The following is a 20795-nucleotide window of genomic DNA, read 5'->3' as shown; positions in this document are numbered from 1 at the left end:
ACTATTCTAAGGTCAATAGGCACATGAATTTTAAACATCGTTGTCAGCTTCCTTGCTCTAATTAGAGGCTGTCTTACTTTACATTCTACACGTCTTAGTTTATCAGTAGTAAGATCATTTCTCTTCACATTAATCAGCTATTATGCAACAAGAACATATTATAATATGAAGTCAATCAATATTTTTCCATTTAAGACATAAATTCTTACGTTCTTTGCCTGTTTTCCATAACTAATTTCATTGCATAGCTAACTCTTAATTTATTATTCAAATTGTTATTTAATTATTGTCACTGATATAAGATGATTGCAATATGTATTTTCAATTTATCGTAGAAAAATGGATAACGTTACAATACGTCTGCGCGTCGAGTTTATTTATCATCAGTTGTTTAAAAATATAATCAATTTCAAAAAATTAATAGCAAGTGGAACCTCTGATAATATCATCTTTTTTATACGTCTTGGTGTAAATTCTATTCGATTTCTTATCTCTTTGCAATGATATATTCAAGAAAAAATAAGTAAAGTGAGTAAGTAGAAGAAGAATAAGTAGAACAATTGTGATTTCAATAACATTGTACGATGAAATAATGAAAACCATATATGTAACGAAATACTAAGTAAGTAGCTGATTTATAAATTGTGAACTACTGCAACTACTTATTAGTAGCACAGAACCATGTCATTATACAGTGTTCTCATGTAACGAAGACACTGAACGTCTTATGACTTTGCCCTGGGCGCAGTTACACCATCCCGTAGTGTACGTTAAGCGTGCAAATACCGAGAGGATGCTTCTTACAAAAATCGATTCCGCTGCACCGGCGAAGTATGCCCCGACGAGTGATCCTACTTTCACAGTTGACCCCATTCCATGGTTCGCTTCGAAATAGCCCGATGGAAGGGCCCTGTTTGTTCTGCTCGCCATCGAACGAAGCACCCCTGGACCGTCCAAGTTGGGAGGGAAACGAGTAGGAGCCGTACAGATCGTTGCAGAAAAATTACCGATTGTTGTCGGAGACTCTCGGCGATGCAGGGGATAGCTTAAGGGCGGTCGACCGCCGCGCCGGCCGTCGGCGATCGGCGTGGCGCGGCGTTTGCGAGCCGGAAGGGTTTCAGCGTGAGCGTGAGAGCTTTCCACGAGACACGATAATTACCCCCAGCGGTCAGTGTCGACGGGAAAGCTAGCTGCAACCCCCCGCCCGTCTACGAGAATCCTATATCCCCCATCTTTGCACTAACCGAAACGGATTAACGGATACATTGAATTTAGCTATAACACATCCCTCGAGGACGAGACTCCCCGCGTCTTGTTTATCCGACAAAATTCATTTTTCTAATGTTTAGTCCATTTCGAAAGTAACAGAGGAACCAGCAATATTGCTGTTGGCCTTTTTCTACCGCAGTAGAAAATCGTTTATCTATACCTCGATTATATGAACGACTTGAGGCCGGACCTCTGTTATTTGAACTCCCAAGTGAACCTCTATTATCTGTACCGAGTTTCAGCGTACTCTTGGGCATACGAACGCGTATTTTATGTGGGCCACTGATATATTTTGCTCTCACGTATATGTACATTGACTCGCATTATTATTCAGACACCTTTTGAAACTTTTTTCAAATCGAACGAAATGATCTGAACATTTTGGAAATGTTACGACGATTAGCTTATCATGCGATGACCAAAATTACACTACAGATTCTTTTTCTATACATTTTATTTGGATAGGTCATTTCACAAAACTTAGTATTGTGAATGAGTTTCCTTTGTCAAGCAAACAACGATGATTCCTGAAGATAGAAAGCAAATCAATTGAAAATTAATTTTTACACTAATTTATTCCATCTTCCTAATTTGATCAGGAGCTACAAAACATACGAATGTAGAAATAGTGATCGATGTCGTACAAATTAAGTTATTGATTCTATTTGATTGAAATAAAACACCTTAACCTGACGACATTCTCGAGGTCCTTGACGTGGCAGTCAAAGTGTTAATATAAAATAGTTCATTGGTTATTTAGAGTCTAACACGAACCGGAGTAATCGCGAAACTCTATCCCCACTATCGTTCGCCGCCAATTTCACCCCTCCACGACTCGACTTGGTTGCCACTTGTCGAAAGACGACGGAAAAGTAATTTTCTCCATTATCCCGATAATCGGCCAAATTTCCCGCGATAATTTCGGACTGGTAACTGGCGGACGGGACTTTACCTGGTTTCTTGGCCCTTTTTCAGCTACCGTTCGAAGTTTAATGCAATGGTTAACTCGTGCACCGACGAGGTCAGATCCCAATCCCAGTCACGAATGAGTCACGAACTCCGAGTCCCCCCAGTCACGAAACCAGCGACTTACCGTTGCTCCTCGTGAAACCATTATACATGCGCTACTCCCCAGTTTCTCGGTCTACATGCACATATTTCGATTCCTTTCTACGGTTTTTGTCTTCGCGCGGAATTTTTAACTTTCGCGTTTCCTATCGGCTCGCCTTCCCACTCCGCTTCGCTTGGTTTCGGATCTTCTGGCAACGTTCGAATCGTTCGCTAAGACGGGGACGAAGCCGCACCGCACGAAATTCGTTTAGCCTGATTTAAAGCGTCGCGCGTTACTTTTAACCCTCTTATCCATGTCGCGCGGCTCGGGAAATTTGTTTCGCAGCCACTTCGCGCATTGTGCTCTTTTCGCAGCCATACGAGCAGCGAGACGCATAAGCAGTAACGAGAACGTGGACGTTGTGCAGTCGATTTGGCTGGCGCAGTACGTTTAAGAAAGACTTTTATGTTCCTACGGACAATATCGAGGAAAATTTATTCACACCGCGAATTGCATCGCTCGCGGGATCGATACACACGCGCGTACGAGCTTGTCCCCGCTAGGCACCGTCGAAGGTTAAATGCGAAATGAGATTTCGTCGGCATTCTGCTAAATCGACTACGAAATTTTTTGGTCGAAGAACCGGAGTTTCTTTAACTGAGACAATATAGGGGTGTCGCAGTTTCAGTTTTCAACAAATGGAAAATATTTGTGTTTCGGCTAATAGTTGCGCGTAACCACACCGGAAATGATAAATGTCGTACTTATCTAGGCTATCAAGCTTTTGGGCGCTGAATGTTTATGAAATTCTATAGTGTGATAAATTGTACGTCTTTTATACTAATATTTTGATTCTACATTGCAGTTTAACATTAGAAAAAACATTTTAAAAAAGATGAAAGATGGACAATGATGTTTTTTTCATCTGTATTATTTGTTCATAAACGATGTTGACTTTTTGCGTTGAAAGTATCCCGTTCTCAATTTCTCGATTTTAGAATTGGCTTAAAGATTGTCTACTTCACATGTGATGCAACAATTAAATATTTATGCTTTTATCGGCGACGCGATGATTTCATTTCATATACATGTGTATGTGTACAGCATAATGGTTCATGCGCTAAGATAACTGTGGTCTGAAAGATATCGATCTCTTATGACATCTTTATTGGCCTCTTCAAGCGATCGCTGGGGATTATCAAAGTACTGACTGTGGCCATTAAGGTTCCCACGAGACTACCAAAGTCTACCAAGGCGCTTTTATTAGTTCCCAAGAGTTTAATGTTTTCGTGAAATTGTGTTAAACGCTTATCTAGCCTGATAAACACTGAAAAATAGATTGAACAAAACAGAAGAACTCTTAAAAAGTATACGTTAACGAAATATCCTGATTTCGTTACACTTAAATACATACGAACAATACATGAACGACAATAGCGTGGCTCTTATTTTCAAATTTCGAATATTTACGCAACACTCGACTCGATTTGATTGAAAGGAGATCTGTGTAAAATTTTAATCTAAAAACACTTCTGTGTACACATTTGTTAGAGGACTGAACAATTTTTGGTAATACATAACTATGATGATCAACCTACCCAATCCCGGATTATATCAATCGGAGGACATTTCCAGATTTTTGCCATGATTTCGCCGTTTTGGAACACACGGAGTCGACAGGTGGAACTGCATATTTCGAGAACGAAGAAGAGACAACGAGTTCGACGCTAACTCGTTTACTCGCGCAGGTCATTTCCGCTTGCCTGTTTGAGAATTAATGTTTCTAATGCATTTCCAAGCGTCCAATCATCGCCTGGCCTCGCTGGTTCGGTATAAAGTACGAACAAAAGTCGCGGTTGAAACGGTACCGACTTCGAGAAAAATAGGGAACGGCTCGGATAACAGCCCCAGAAACGCGGCAAGATAGAAGAGACGTTGGAAAACGAGGATGAAATGCAAGTGCTTCGTGTATACCGAAACATGGCCCTTGTCCAAAATTGCGTACACGACTCGCGGCCGACATTAATTTGCAGCTGCGTTAAATGCATCACTATGACAACGTTGTTCCGATCAATTTCATTTCGTCGCTTGTTTCTCAACGATTATAAACTTCCGTCGTTTCGAATTTTGCAGCTTGCATCTTTAATGCTATTATGATAAATTTATAAGGTAATTTGTAATTTTTCGAACAAGGACAAAGGAATCACATAAGTGTTGCGTGCGACGTCTAGACTACATAATTTTCAAAAACATTTATGGTTTAAATATACGTGTAGCAAATAACATTTTATCTATCATATAATTTATTATGTGTCCACTAATTCTTTTCCTTAGACAAATTTCCGTAATTGATTATATTGTTAATTCGTGTATTACATTCATAACGATGTAAATTTTATAAGGTTGCGGAATGAATAAAAGTTAGTCGCAATAATAATGAAACTTATACTAGATCTCGTACATAGCTGTTCACCCTACCTGTCCATTTATTTTTGTCGCCGACTGTAATTTAGTTCGCGATGGCGGTAATTAAACCAATGGAATGGGGGTCAACTGGCATGTTTTCTGCCCGAGTAAACCCAGCAGTTGTAGTCATAAGACAACAAACTACGACCGGGAGGAAGCACTTGTCGCTCGGTACAACTTGTTTGAGTGTCGATTCGTGCAACCTACCAATGAGCCGGTGTACTTTTCTCTTGAAGCTCGGTCGCTCCAAGAGAGGGTGGACCCACGGGTGCAGGGGTATCGGGTATGCGACAGAAAAGTTTGGTAAACATCTCGCAAGACGTGATTTTCAAGGTTCGTTAGTTCCGTCACAGGAACGAGAGAACGGACGAGGTTTATGGGCGGGTGAAACGCGAAGGCAAAGAATGTTTCCGAAGAAAGATCGTCAGGTCAGAAGAAGACAAGGCAGCGCGACAAGGATAAATAGGCGAAAGAGAAAGAGCGAGTTTCGGTTGGTTTGTACGAGGTGGATTTATTCCCTTGGATACGCGTTAGAGAATGATAAAGAAGAGAACAAGAGAAAGGACGAGGGAGAGCAGAGCAAGAGGAACAGAGACGAAGAGAAATAGGCGGAATGAGTTCATCTCCGTTAATGCAACGAGCTAAGTTAACTCGCACATCCTTCTTAACGTGCATAACCTCGCGATTATGCGAACCTCGCCGCGTCTGCCGGCCAGCGAGTACGCGAATAATCGCTCCGAGCGATGTACGATTGTCGAAACGTTAGCGTAAATACCAACGTCATCGCTCGCCGAAACTCCGGAATTTCGAAAGTGACTCCTGGTTGTTGGCGGAGCGCGCAGCCTCGAATGGAAAACGGTACGGGAAGTATATTACGATCCTTTGGTTTCTCCTTTGTTAGTCATCCGAAAATTGAGCTTTGAACAATTCTGTATGCTCTGGAACGGCGTCACCGAACGCGAAGCGTACGCTCCGTCAACGGGCAATTAGAAAATAATTGTCGAGAATAAATAATCGATGTTGCAATTCTAGTATTTGACAGGAAATGTTAGTCATCGACATCCACTTTGTCTTTTACTCGGTGGAAAACAATGAGCGAAACGCGTAATTATTTTCGGCATCTTATGCTGCACGAGTTTCGCAAAGGAAATGCAGCAACAGTTGCTGCAAACAATATTTGTGCCGTTTACGGTGGTGCGTTATCGGTCTGTACGTGCAGAAAATGGTGTGATCCATTTTGCAAAGGATAATCTTGAATCTAAATAAGAAAATCTGAATTCTCAATTCTCTTGAATCTGAAAATCGGCGAACACTTATGAGACGAACTGATATAATAATAAAACAGAGAAAACAAGATAAATATTACAAACGCATACCAATGTTTCCATTCTGCTATGTATGTACAATACATCAGTGTTCCGTTTTACATTGTGTTAAAGCTTTCTTAAAGCTTTCTAATCCTACATTAATTTAGTAAACATTTAATATTTATAGTAATAGATAAATAACTGGACAAAACCTCAAGATACATTTTAAAGGATATAGTGTTGCCCTTAGTTAATTCACTGCCCATTCACTGCCAACTACGAAATAGTGGTAAGCGTGTGTACACGCACGTGACAACAATAAAATCATGTCACAGTGTTGTAGAGGTATCAAGGTTGAATGGAAAGTTCGTGGATTATTCGTAAATTAATTTAATCTTCTTTTTTCTATAACTAACACATGGTATCGATTTGCACATAAACCGATAGTCTTAATTCTGATACTCGATTTCGAAACGGACTGCATTTTGTTCAATTGTTTATTACATTATTATATTGTTGTGGCGATTGTAATTTTTGGATATCACTTCGAGAAACTACACAAAACCAAAGTATCTATTACCTTTTATAGTTTAAAGATACATATGTGTCGGCATGAACATCCTAGAAAGGATACAGCCAGATAAGAGGGTCAAAAGTGCCCTCGAACCAAATCGAACCATCGTCGCGACGATGAACGGTCCGACAGCTTATCAGGAAAATACATTTTCCACCGAGTTTCAATCCTTCTATGTTGACCAAACGGTTAGCAATAAAGAATCTTCAGATTATCAATTTCTACCTCGTTTCGCCTCTTCTGTCGCACGCGACACTCGAGTTGGCATATGCTACACAGTTTCTTCAAAAACATTGGCAAAGTTTACAGCAATTCATAAACTAGATGTTGACTGTTTGTTCATATTTTGTGGCTAATAAAGTAATTTATATTTTGAACTTTTGTATATTATCTATCAGATTGTGCCAACAGTTGGTTCCGTAACGTAAACATATTTATCATCTCTTAAGCTCCATCTATTTAATGGCAACATGCGATTTTTAAGAAACTATTTTACATTAACACTTGCATATTGGCAGCAAACGCGGGAGAATTTTTAGGACAACCAATACATTCATCAAATAGTAGACAAATTAAAAAGAAGTTGAAAATCAACTCTATAACATTGCCACATGGATTACAGTATGTTATATTTTTATTTCATTCTGACAATATTCGTTATCCTAAACCCACTTTTATTAATTGTACTTATTATTCTAAAAGAAGTAAAAGAAGCACACGAAACTTTAACACACTGTACAGTTAGTTCAAAAAGAAATAATTCTTTAACAGAGAAGTTGTGTTTATATAAATATTTATTACGGAAAAAAATACGTTTGAAGTTAAATATCCGAAGTCAAATATCTGGCAGATTTTAATAAATCGATCTCTTTGGAATTTTGTAATTCACGCAATCATCGTGTTACGATACGAAAACACATGTTTGACCTATGATCGAATAAAAACTTGATTCGAACTCAGCGGTGCCAATACATACGTCGTTTTACACGACAACCCGACTGTAAGCCAAGTAACTTTGAATGATATATTCCGGTAATTTCTAACAGTGCACCGGTATAAATCAATGAGTTCACCGGTGTGACTTTTGGGGAAGGTTTTGTCTATTTTTCAATGGGCAATTGGTCCACGTCCAAGAAACACTGGAGACAGAAAAGTTCTACATTTTTTTTCTGCCCCGATCACACGATAGTTAAAAACTCACAAAATATGTGTTTCCACCGAGGAAACTCTAATTTATTTCATCCGGACAATATGCTATTTTAACAAACCAAAGCGTCACCCAGACGTAGAAGATACCGGCGTTTGCGTTACCGTTTATTTTCGGAAAGTTAAGCACTTCGCGAAATAAAAATTGGATCTGAAATTCGACTCCCATAATGCATCCGCCGCGAAGAAAGATTACGGTGCAGACCGTGGTACAAGAAGGGAAATACAATGTGAAAGGTGGCGTAGGTGGCTACTAGAAGCGTATCTAGAGTTCTGGACGCTAGCCATTTCCTAATTGTGTAACCTTTCTGGCGTCTAGCCTGGCAAAGGTCTAATAGATCTTATAGGTCAGGTAGAACAGTTTGCTCCTGCATCTGTGACCAGCATTCTAGTTTAATCTGTTTATAGGTAGACGCCACAGCGTTCGCGGGTCCACATTTTAGATCTACTAAAAATAATAATCTTATCGTCTACTAGAAAGTCGCATACGAAAGCTCGCACAGTGGCTAATTCGTCAAGAAATATTACAGGCGTCGCAGCTGAATACAGGCTAAACAAAAACGTCCGTTTCATAGTTTCCAACCTAATAATTACACATACAATATATACACATAGTACTGTTTCTCAATAATGTGCGTTTCAATAGTTCGCACGTTTCTTAATCAAGTTCGAAGGCTTCCCCCACTAGTAAGCAAACATGTTCATGTCCGCGTATGTTGCAAATACGGTTCTCCTAATAGTTTGTTCAATTCTGTTCACGAATGATCATCTTTTATTATACGAGGGAGAAATTGTGTGCAAAAAGGCAATTCTACATTGTTCGTTCATTTGTTTCTCTGACCATGTATCGAGAGCAATTAGTATAGACGCACATCCTTCATAAAGTATTGGAATACTCACAGAAAATTAAATAAATTCGGGTAACCAAAATTATTAGAATTTCTTTCATCTACTTCGAAGTTAATTATATGAAATTGTAACAAGTATATAGAAATATGTATATCTTTTTATATTGTAATACAAATAACGTTAATTTTATAAAAGAAAATAAACTTTTTGTCGATATAGCCACCGCGTCTTTTAATTACTTCGTGGACTAATCTCGGCATCCGTTTTATTTCGTCTATTTCTGTGTTTTATGTTTCAATAACACGTCAGAAAACATCACGTAATTTATTTCAATTTTTAAGAAATAGCTCCACTTTAAAAGTGGCCAACATACTTTCCGCGGCAACTGTATATTATATTACTCCATAAAAGTAACAGTACTGTACATATACTCGTCATTTTATCGGTTCCCGTAAATGAAACGTTAATCAGGCACGAAAAAGTAAGAAAATCTGGAACCTTTACTAGTAAAAGGTAATCAACTGCGACAAATATGCGAGATAAGACGTTGATCTGGTCTACCTGGTTTTAACCGCGACCACGGTCATGTCGGTATCGTTCCCGTTTCATCGTTAACTCACCGATCCATTTCATTAGCAGCAAAAGACTGACGGTGTCTCGTTCATCGGTATACCCGTGGAAAGGTGGCTCAGTACTTCCGGCGAAGAAAACGATAAGATGTATGCATGGGGCTGGAGTAACGCCAAAACCGGTCTTATCGTGAGGAACAGGGAAACGTAGGCTGGCAGTTCTTCTTTCGATTTATATTAAATTCCATGCAGCCTCTGCAGCAACCTGTCTGTAAAAAAATTATGCGCATGAATAAAGGTGCGCGCGATTTTCGAGGGTCGCCGGTTTTGATGCGCAAATAGTCGGCTAGACGACGACCGGTATACCCGCCCCGCCGGAACCACATCACGAGCATCAACGTTGAGACTGGTCATGGTTCATCTTTGAATACTTAGTGGAACAAGGAGTAATCTGGCAGCGATGAGAGGAGATAAACCAGACGGACTCAAAGTTATCGGATCTTCAAAATCTCGCGATCGACTGATACCTAGATTCATTTTCTGCGCTCAGGCTCATTTATTCGTAGGATCTGGCCGATCATTTTCTGGATCTGACAAAATCTTTCAAATGATTTCCTTGTCTAAATAATTTTGTTTATTTGAGTAAAAAGAATTTTGCTTCTGTTTATTTTTGACGAACGGCAGACAATAAATCATACTATATGTACGTATTAACTTTATCGAGGAAAAGACACGTACAATGATTCACGAAATTAATGAGACACCGATTAGAACAGAATAGCTGTTCTAAGATTGGACCGAATAACTTGAATTTAGAGGGATCTGTTCACTCGATTATTTTTTATTTTAAATTCAATCGGAAACAATAGCTTTTGCAGGGTTAATGAACGAAATACGCGAAGAAAAGCAATTGTTTAACATATGAAGAAATAAGGACACATTCTAATTGACAGTTTAATAAATTATGAATAATTTCACTTAAAGTCAATGAGTAATTGACGAAGGAGTCAGTCACACGATGCAATAAAAAATGCACCTGCATGCACTTATATGAACTCGAAAACAAAATTACTTTTTCCATCTATTTATTAAATATTTGTGAAAATTTAGATGGCAAGGTTTAGGTGGTCCGTCGTGTATAATAGTACACACACACACATATAATTTAGGGTAGGATTATTAAGGTAGGAACGAGTTTAGGTTGCAATTACAAAATCAAGTTCGTTTTCTTAGCTGTGTAGAAGAGCCTAAAGAATAGTAGTCATTCCTGTGATTGTTCTTCTTTTTATCACTACTAACGCTTTCTCTTCTTGACAACAAAACAAATGAGCGTGGATAACGATTGTAGTTTATTACTAAAATTCAGTAACATATATCCTTCAGTAAGGTAGGAAGGAAGCGATAAATAAGCGGATTCACGAGGTATTCGTACTAATATTACCAATCTAATGCAATGACAGACGAAATAAAATATAGCAGCTGATATTTTTTCTATGTTTATCGTGCACTTATGTACAGCTGTTCTTTTATGCAGAAAAATGTCTCATCGGTAAACGCATCTGGATACGCGCCAGCCGTGTGCACGTGTGTAATGTTATTCCGCATTGATTTCCCGGTATCTAGTCGTCGTTTAGGAAAATCTTTTTTGCGGCCAGAACGTTGGAGCCATCATTTTGTGTATATGGACGCCGGCAATACCGGGAACGAATGCATCTTCCGCGTAACGATGACGGACGCTAATAACGAAAGTTGGAAATTGAAAATTGGTTTTATTGTGCTGACGACTCCATACGTACATATAACCTGCGCGATCGTGTGTTAACTTTACGTGCGAGGAAACTGTAGCGGAATGGCGTACATTAAACAATGCTTTCGTATAGGAAAATATACATTTTTTTGTAAATACCGGGTGCGGTGAATAACGTAATGATTAATTTATCACGCAGTTTTTAAATTTTGATTACAGACTAGGATAACAAACTTTAAAAATCGAGAGCTTTTATTTTTATGTGTGTTCCAAGTAACAGCAAAATTGATAAAAATCATCTAGCATTATCTAAAAATCTAAAAAGAAAAAGAAAATAAGTTGTTTAGACCCTATTTTAAAAAGTTATTCCGTCTTTATAGTGTACCAAAAGGCGTAAATGAACTAGAAACAATTATTTAGAATGATTTAGTTCAGATTTACGAAACTTTGATGAATTATAGAAATTGCCGCAATTTGAAGAAAAGAAAGCTATTTTGATCTTAAATAAAACTTAAATGATTAACATATCAAACAGACCATACACTGCACTGTTGAATATTCTTTGCAAAATATCTCCATCAGAATATCTTCGTAAATTGAATGCGTAGTCCAATGGTTTCATGACGGCCATGTTGAAAAATGTAGTTTCGAGAAAAACATAAGTAATTTATGTTATAATGAACACCGCCGCTTCTCGGACGTCTTAAATAATATCATTTTTTAGTAACATTTGGCTCTGCATCCGCCACTGTTACAAGTATCGCGACGTCCGCTGTTCAAGAGTTTATCTTTGGGCCAAACTCCACCGTGATTCGACGGTTTTCGTCAAACTAAATTCATCAAAACGACATTGTCCGAACAAATGAAGAGGCCCGAGGTTTCATTACGCTCTACACACATATCAATATTTGTGTATGTTATTTATGGTCCTCGACGAGGACGGATAGGGGGTTGCAGACGTTGCACCGTACAATTGTGTTTCCATTACCTACTCCTATACTTTTTCCTCTTCATTCTCGAGACGTTATTCCAAGTAAATAACATTTACCATTGCGAACACGCTGGACTTCGGGACAAATTGATCCCGCTGCAGTCACGTACGGCCTCGTGTCGGAACAACATGAAAATGTAATTACTCCTGTCATCGAATGAGAACGAGCGGAGAAAGACGGAGTGGGAGAAGTGGAAGAAGCCGAAGAGGCGGACGAGGTCGATCGAATCGAAGAAAGGACGTGATGTTTAGTTTGGCAATGAAGCAGGATATCCACGACAGTTGGAGAATTTGTCGAGGTAGAAATGTTATTTTCTTAGGGTATTGTTACTGCATCCGATTTTATTATCCTAATCCCGTGATACCGTATATGACAGAAATAGTCAATCGGCTTTTCGATAGTCTACGGCAAGACGCGTCGGATGTGTAAAACATCTAAGACGTGTAAGACGTCACCGGTGAGAAGTTTGGGACCATCGCACAAGGAAAATGTTTTTCGGAATATGTCTCTTACTTTCGCGATGCTTATATTGCGAAATTATCGGCCTCTACTTCTGTGGATAATCTTGTAGCATGATCCATGTTTTTAAAGTCCAGATAGAATTTTTTAATTTTTTCGCATATCGCTGCTACTTTCAAAGTGAATTACAAATACAAGACTGTATTAGGTATTTAATAAAATACTTATAAACTGTTGCTAGAATTATGAAAAAAATTCATTTACATGGACGTTTATGAAGAAAGCAATAAGTAAATGAACAAGGAACAGGAATAAAGTAAATCGTACCACTTAATTCTAGTTCCAGGTCGAAATAATAGAACCATCAGTGCTAGCTTCCAGTAACTATACTATAAAATATAAAAAAATGTGTAAGATGAGGGACGAAAGTGTTGCTCAGCATAAATTTTCTAATACGTCTACTAAATGTAAGCGTAACGAAAACAAAAAAAACAAGAAGCTGAACAAAGTCAACGACTCAGTGTTGTTATTGATTATAATTTGCTTGGAGTATAATTAATTCCTGTGATTCAACCCCCGACTGAAGGAGAAAAAGCCAAGGGGATGGTTGTTTCGATCGATGCCACGGACTTTCGTGTGAATATTCAGTAACCGCCCCTCCGCTTTATCATCGTTTCAGGAAGAAAAAGATTTAAACGGGGAGGACGCGGAGTCACACGAAAGACTCAAAATTCACCAAGAATGCCAATCATCCTTTTTTTTAGGAGGGGGCGAAGTTTCCCCGCAGAACAGCGTTCATTCCCGGATATTCGTTGGATAAAACATGAAAGATTTCGGCTAGATTCTTCGCGAAAATTCATGAGAGATCAAATACTGTTGTCTCTTTCCTACGGTCAGTCTCCGACAAGAACACACTCTTCCGCGCGATATTCGTTGAATCTACCGATATCGGTCTTCATGGAGACGCGTGAAAGGAATATGATATCGCTATGTTGTGATCGATGAAACGCATTCTTAGACGACGGGAGGAGAAGAGGGGGAGGGGGATAGAAAGAGAAGGAAAAAAGTTTCGATTACGATATCCTGTTTTCGGTCTTTAGTAGGTACATGGTGTTTTACTTATTTATTGTTATTTCTAGCCCCGAAGACTAGTTACGGGGGTTGGTTTATAATTTCCAAATGTTAAATCCACACTTATCCTTCCATTTTTCGCACTCAATTTATTCTACCCCGCTTGTTTTACCCTTACCTTATCGCTCCTTTCGCATAATACCTCTTCTAAAGCATAGTTCCCTTTTTCTAGACCATAAAAACAGATGCGCCAATATCTGTTATAATTCCCTAAATTTTCGAATTTTTCCTAGCCATTGACTTCTGTCTATTTTTCTCATCTCGTAAATAGTTCAGGGTAGAACAAGTTTAATAGGAAATAGGAGGTAAACTATTTTTCTTTATTGGTCTTTTACAATGGATACATACGATTTTTATACATATTTAGTAAAGATAGAAAATAGAAATAATACGTGGCGTTCAAGTTCGAATACTTGAGAATTTCTGCGAGGGTAACTAGTTTACGCGGGATTTCGTCAAAATGTTACCTCCGTTCACGTATACAAAAGACTATCGACACTATCCTCGTTGGTACTAACAAGATCAGCGACGGGAGGACACGTGGCGAGAATAAATTTCGACAAAGACGTTCCGTCATCCAGTGTCATCGGGGTCCTAAACGCGTTTACGATAAGACTGACACGAGGAGGATTCCTGCTGGAACGGGCGGGACGCAACCTTACTTCGTTTGTTCCGTTCTTGTTCGATCGATCGTAATTTCCGTCAGTGACTCACGAAAGAAAGAGCGACTCCGAGCTAGTACAGTATACATACATGCGGTGCAGGAGAAAAGACACCAGGGTGTCTAGCAGGGGCTGACTAATCGTGACGCTAAACTAGCGGCAACCCTCCACCCACCCACCCTCCCCCTCTCCCTCCACCTGATTACGAGCCGTCTTCTTAGAATCGGCCTGGGCTTTATCCGCCATTTATATAGGAATGCCGAATCGATCGACACTAAAAGAAACTTTTGATGGTTATTATCTCAGTATTCTGTTCCCAGGGACAAATTGTCTTCGATTGCTTTAACGGAGAAAACTGTCCGCGATGAAACTTGAGTATTTATGATTTCTCCGTTTTCGTGTCTGGATGTTCTCTAATCGCGCTCGGAGTCTGTCGGAATATTGCTACGATCGGCATTCTCTACTCTTTTGTAAAATTGACAATTCCGTGAATTTTGTTGAAATTCTCGGGAAAAAATGATCAAGATCTTATGCTAAAAAGAAATCCGTAAAGAGGAAATTTTGATCTTTTCGACTGGTTGCATACGAATACTTTCTTCAACATAGAAAAAGAGATTGATGAAGAAAAGATGAAAATTGCATCTGATATTGACTAAATTAATTAACCCTTTGCACTCGAAGCCATTACGACAGCAAATATAAAGTAATTTTTCTGACTCATAGCATTTTCGTACTGCATAACAAAGTGCATTTTGTGCATATGAAATTGAGTCTCATAATTCATACGACAGTTACATTATCAACAACTTTTTAAATTTGAGCTTCGGTGATATCTGTAAAAATAATTTTAGAACGCGATGTAACAATTTGAATGGCGCCTCAGAGTCGCCCTCGAGTGCAAAGGGTTAAAAGCTGGAGCTAAAAAATTTACCCAAAAAATCATGTAGAATGGGACTTATTGTTAATTCAAATGTAGGAACTTCAACATCTAACAATTTGTGTTGATCTTTTTTACCAAGAAAGTTTTTATTTTGTCGAGAGAGATTATTTACATTAAACTTTCGACTATGTAAGATTCAACTTGCTTTCTCGCGTGGAAGAAATAGTGGTCGTTAAAACAATAAAATGTTAATCGAGAGGAAAGTTACCGAGGAACAACGTTCCACCGATTTTATACTTCGTGAGTTCGTCCATAATTATTGGATGCAGGTTCACCAGCGAACATCATTACTGGTTTCCGTAATAAATAGTCGAAGATTGCTTATTCCATTGACGTTGATGCGGCGGTCTCATTGCTCCTCGTGCAATGTGTACTGCGATTAATCGATCACCTCCAGGGTAATCCCGATTGACTTATAACTGGATCGCTTATAATCCCCTCGATATGAAACCAACGAATGATTAACGTCTCGATAATCGAAACCATCGAACAGACCTTTACAAAAAGCAGCCCGCATCGAAATTCCACGTCTTAGCGATGAAATCTTACGAAATCTTAATAAAATTACCATTATAATAATAAAATAGGGAGCTCGGTTATTTCATTGTTAATCTCGAGATTGGAAAAGATTAGCGAAAAATTTGCGATTATAAAAGACGAAGCCGGATGAACGCGAGAACGCTGATGAAGATAAACGACACCTCGTCGTTTAATAACAATTAATATTTAATAATAATTGAAATTAATGTACTGAGGATGGTTAATGAAATATGTACAAGCTTCCCGGAGAACATAATAAAACATTGCTTTATTCAGTCTATAAGAAATTTCTACGTAGACCAGATTGTGGATTACATGAACACAACGAATAGAGACAAAAGAAATTTTAATGTATAAATTGCATGTTATTACAAATTATAATAGATTACTAAGTATAGTAATATTCTTTCAATTATTCCTAAGAAGAAATTTGATGTCTGTGAAGAGAAAACCGTATTTTTATCCGTTTAGCATACGCGTTAATTTTTCGTAACGAGGCTAAATGTATTCTTAGAAGATGTATTGTTTAACAAAATAAAACTGTTAATTATTATTGGAAATGTGTAGATATTACGCTCTTTAGGTTTAACGGAGCTGAGAATACGTCGGTTACGAAATGTTACGAAATATTGGAATGCTATGCGGTCGATGAGGATTGATCGATATCAATTTTGTTTTACGAAGAAATGCTGCACAGAATAGGATAACAGCATCGCAACGTTATTTGAACGACTTTGAAGATGGCGAAAGAAACCACAAGTTATGACTTAATCACTGTGAAACTCCAGCTTTCATTGGGTACCATTAATATTATTTAAGAGGTATAAGAAAAGGAAGGAGAACCGAGGACGATAGAAAGCTTACTACAATAGATGGAGCAGCATGATTAAAATCAACAAATAATTTATCAATCAATGGAAACTGGAGAAATCAGAAAATGGCGTATGAAAAAATTCTCTCCAAATCAAAGTAACGCAAAATGCTTAATATATTGAATGAATTAATATTTTTATGTGGTTGATAAATATTGTACTTCGTAAGTATTAATATATATAGCCATTTAAAATATTGTGATTACGTAATATTTGAAACTCTGTGGTATCCTTCTTACGTTTAATTTCTATAGTTATTATACTTCTATGTATATATATATATAATACTTTATTTATATAATTTTTATTTATTTATATGATTATTATTTATTTTTTATTTATATAATTTTTGAGTAATTTATGTCTGTGATCGTATCCACAAATTCAAAATACAATTTTTAAAATCCTTAATATTTTCGAATGATATTTTCTATTTTAGTATACTCGTTCGGTTGCTCGCAGTATACTATCACAATTATACGTATACGATACTGTACGTTATCACGAGACTGGCTTAGAATTTTGATAAATCATGTTCGACGAAATCCGAACAGACAGAGTGGTTGCTAGCTGCTAGAAATTCGCACAATACATAAGTTGCTGACGTTAAGGAACGGCTCTGGTTCAGTTTAATTCAGGATTACTGTTTGTACGACGAATGTTTGTCCCAAGAGACGACGATGGCGCGATCGCGCGCGGAATAACGGGCAATTTTATCACCGCGAGAGGATTATGAGTCCGTCGTATTCTCTCGTGAAGATTAGGCTGGTCGCGGAGGAGGGCGGGAGGGGGGAGAGGGCAAAATATCGTGTGTGGAGCGTATTTACGGGCTCAAGCAGCACGCTGAGTTATCCACGAAAGTCAGGTTAGCACGGCTGGTCCCTCCCCGTGGCTTGTTATCTTATTGTATTGTTAGTACGACGCCGTCTTGGAGCAGGTTTTCTCCCCCCCTGCGCCCTTCACTCTTTTCCACCGGCACCCTTCTTGCTTTGTCATCTCTCTTCTTCTCTTTCTGCTACCTTCGCTCCTTCCCTTTCCCCAAACTACTCGACCTCTTGCTCTTCGTGTTCTTTGCCGGTGCTCGCCTCGATCCGCCGAATTTTGCTTCATCCAGCTTCATAGAGGCGAGCTTAACAACTGATTACAATCCCATGTATACGTTATTAAGTCATTTCCACCGGTTTTTACTTCGGAAACTTGTATGCCTTCGATATCAAAGTAGACACGACATTCGACAGAAGTTTACGTTCTTTGAGATCGAATTTGATTTTTGTAATAAGTATTTACGATGAAAGTATTTCCTCTTAATACTTTTCCAATTCTTAGTATTATAAAATCGTCTTTAAGAGAAATTTTTTGATTAATTTCTTTATTCAAACATATGTAATAAAAATCGTACGAATTTTAAATAAAACCAATCTTACTATGTTATAAAACAATATATATATATTAGTCGTGTTTAAGACCCTGTTGTGAAGAAAGATACAAAGCAATCGCAAAAGATATGCAAGCATAATCGTATTCACCAAATCTTGTTAGCCACGTGGTTTTGTCTAATATATATAAACTGAGTGAGGGCTTTGGTTAAATTGCATTATGTTTTCTCTTGATGTACGGGATGAGTCACATAACTTGCCTCGAATAACTATTACATTATGCGTTTCATGAAAAATTATTAAATTAATAGTTCCACGGTTTCGAAGGAGACAAATGTATCTACGTACATATCATATTTCATTATCAAATTAAAAAAAAAGCAATGTATACAAATTGAAGGCCAAACATATTTCACTAAATTTTTCTTTTAGCATTCGTGAATCATTCGTGAATCACTCGTCCATTACTTACGCGTGCTTCTCGTGTTATGAAATACATTATGGACATTCCACAAATTCGTTTAGTCGAAGAAACTATAGTTAGAAATCTATTAAGACTTCGAGTAACATCTATTTTCGTATCTCTTTATATCTTATGAGCTGGTTACTTTCATACCCGTACAGTTTTATTTAACCTTTTCGCATTTTTAGCAACGTTCCAAACATATGCCTTTAAATATATGTATAGCACGCAGTCAAAGAGGGAATAGATGGACAGATAAATGGCTAGAAAAAGAGAGAGAGAGAGATAGAGAGGGGAAGAGAATTCGCGTGTGTGAGTGCGTGTACGGTATAGTAAGCGATAGAGATGGACACGCGTTGCCCAAGAGAACGAGAAGAGACGAACTGTCTTCATTATGCTAATGCCGTGCAACTACAGCTGACCGTGGCCAAAAATAGATGTAGATATCGTGGGATGCTGAGTCGAACCTCGAGGGGGTTTTTATCCTCTCGTCCTCTCTTTGTCTCTCTTCGAAAACCTGTCCCTCTTTTTCGTTCTCTTCATTCGGCCGGTGCGGCGTTTCGCTTGTTTCCCGATTCGGAAGATTCCCCGCCGCAGTCCTGGAATGAAATGGTTCCGAGGGTGAAGATCGAATCGCTCTTTTCCTACTCCTACTTTACACCGTTGAAAATTTTTCCAACCTTCCCCCGTGTCTCGTCTCTTTCCCGCTTTTTTTCACTTCTCTGTAAAGGACGCGCTCAATAGCCTCACCTTTGTACGGAGTACAATGCTTTCGGGGAGGGGGAGTAGCTCCTCTCTTCGAAAACCGATGAAAACCGATGGCTGGTTACGTAATAACGTTTGTTTCGCTGGAAACATAACCGCCGGACTAGTTTACTTTGTTATCGAGAATGATAACCGAGAATCTACACCGTGGAGCGCGGAGCAAAACTGTAGCGCGCATTTTTACTCCTCGTTCGATCCTGATGTCAGTTTCACACCATTTTCAAATTTCAAAGTATACCGTTGAAAACTGAATGTAATTTTCTGAAAAATTTCATGTAGCAAATGTCATCTAAATCGAAGCGATGAAATAAAAAGTTGAATGATCTGATGCGGTGCGTCTTAACACGATAATTATTGCTGCATATTGATTTGTACACGTAGGGACCTACCGAACCGTGTTTGCAACAGATCTAACCGCGTTTCCGTTACATGTGCATCCCGTGTGTGGTCTATGGTTGTGTCGATACCGGTGTTGTGAAGGAAACGGTTGTGGTTGAGAAACAATCTTCTCTGACAATCTTGTCGCGAACTCTTCCGTGTCAGAATAATACAAGAACGTCCACGCTCAACAAACAAATTCGCAAACAGTAAACTTGCAGTAAAAAAAAAAAAAAAAATTGAAAAGACACGTTCGGAACATTAATGGCATTGTTCTACTTCTCAGCGTTTTACTACCGCACCTGTTTAATATTTCAGGAACGTTATATACAATCGAGCATGCAAATAAATTTCTCCGCATGATGGTACTTCAGTAGGACCCTCTCATATTTCCGGCACTTGAAGGGAAAGGAAGCGGCGGACACTAGGATGAAAAGATGGCAGCAGTCTGGCTGTAAAGAAAAAAGGAATGGAGAAAACGTAATGCAGTGAGTCAGCAGTTTTTGTTAAAAATTTATTCGGTTCAGTTTCATGAGAAATATCACCTCGTACTCCCTCGACGTTCCGTATCACACCTCAGCGGATGCTTCCACCCCTACTGCCACCGGTGTCTCGCGTTCCAAACCTACCCTTTATTCTTCCATCCTTCCTGCCTTACATTTATATACGTGTACCTAAACCGACTTGCCGCGATATATGTATATGCTGTTCGAACGGCCGATTCATTTTCTCAAGCTGTGGAATTGCCCGATAGCTTTTTTGTCATCGAACTAGAAGAATTAAATGTAGCGTTATATTGTCAGTAATGTCACTCCTGTTGTGATTTCGGAAGATTTTTCTGGTCACATATTTAAGATTTATACGGGATGGTCGCCTTGAACTTTTTAATCACGATGCATAAAGTTTGACTCTACTGTTGGAAAGAGTATATAAAACTGAGTCAAAAATTGTGAAACAATATGTGTCCAAAATCTAATACATACGGGGATATTGATTGACTTGTGTGCAAAGTAAACTAGTGTGTTGATCAGAATAGGGTTGTACGCATGTGACACATTCCACATAGATAGCCGGTTGGAATCAATTTCAAAAAATCAATTGTACCTGTTTGTTCCTATCGCCAATTCAATAGTTATTAATTTTTTAAAATATGAAAGTGCTACTTACTTCAACTGCAGA

Source organism: Augochlora pura, chromosome 3 (genome assembly GCF_028453695.1).
Source record: "Augochlora pura isolate Apur16 chromosome 3, APUR_v2.2.1, whole genome shotgun sequence".
Classification (NCBI taxonomy): domain Eukaryota; kingdom Metazoa; phylum Arthropoda; class Insecta; order Hymenoptera; family Halictidae; genus Augochlora; species Augochlora pura.
The sequence above is the reverse complement of the archived record's forward strand: the minus strand, read 5'-3'. Positions refer to the sequence as shown.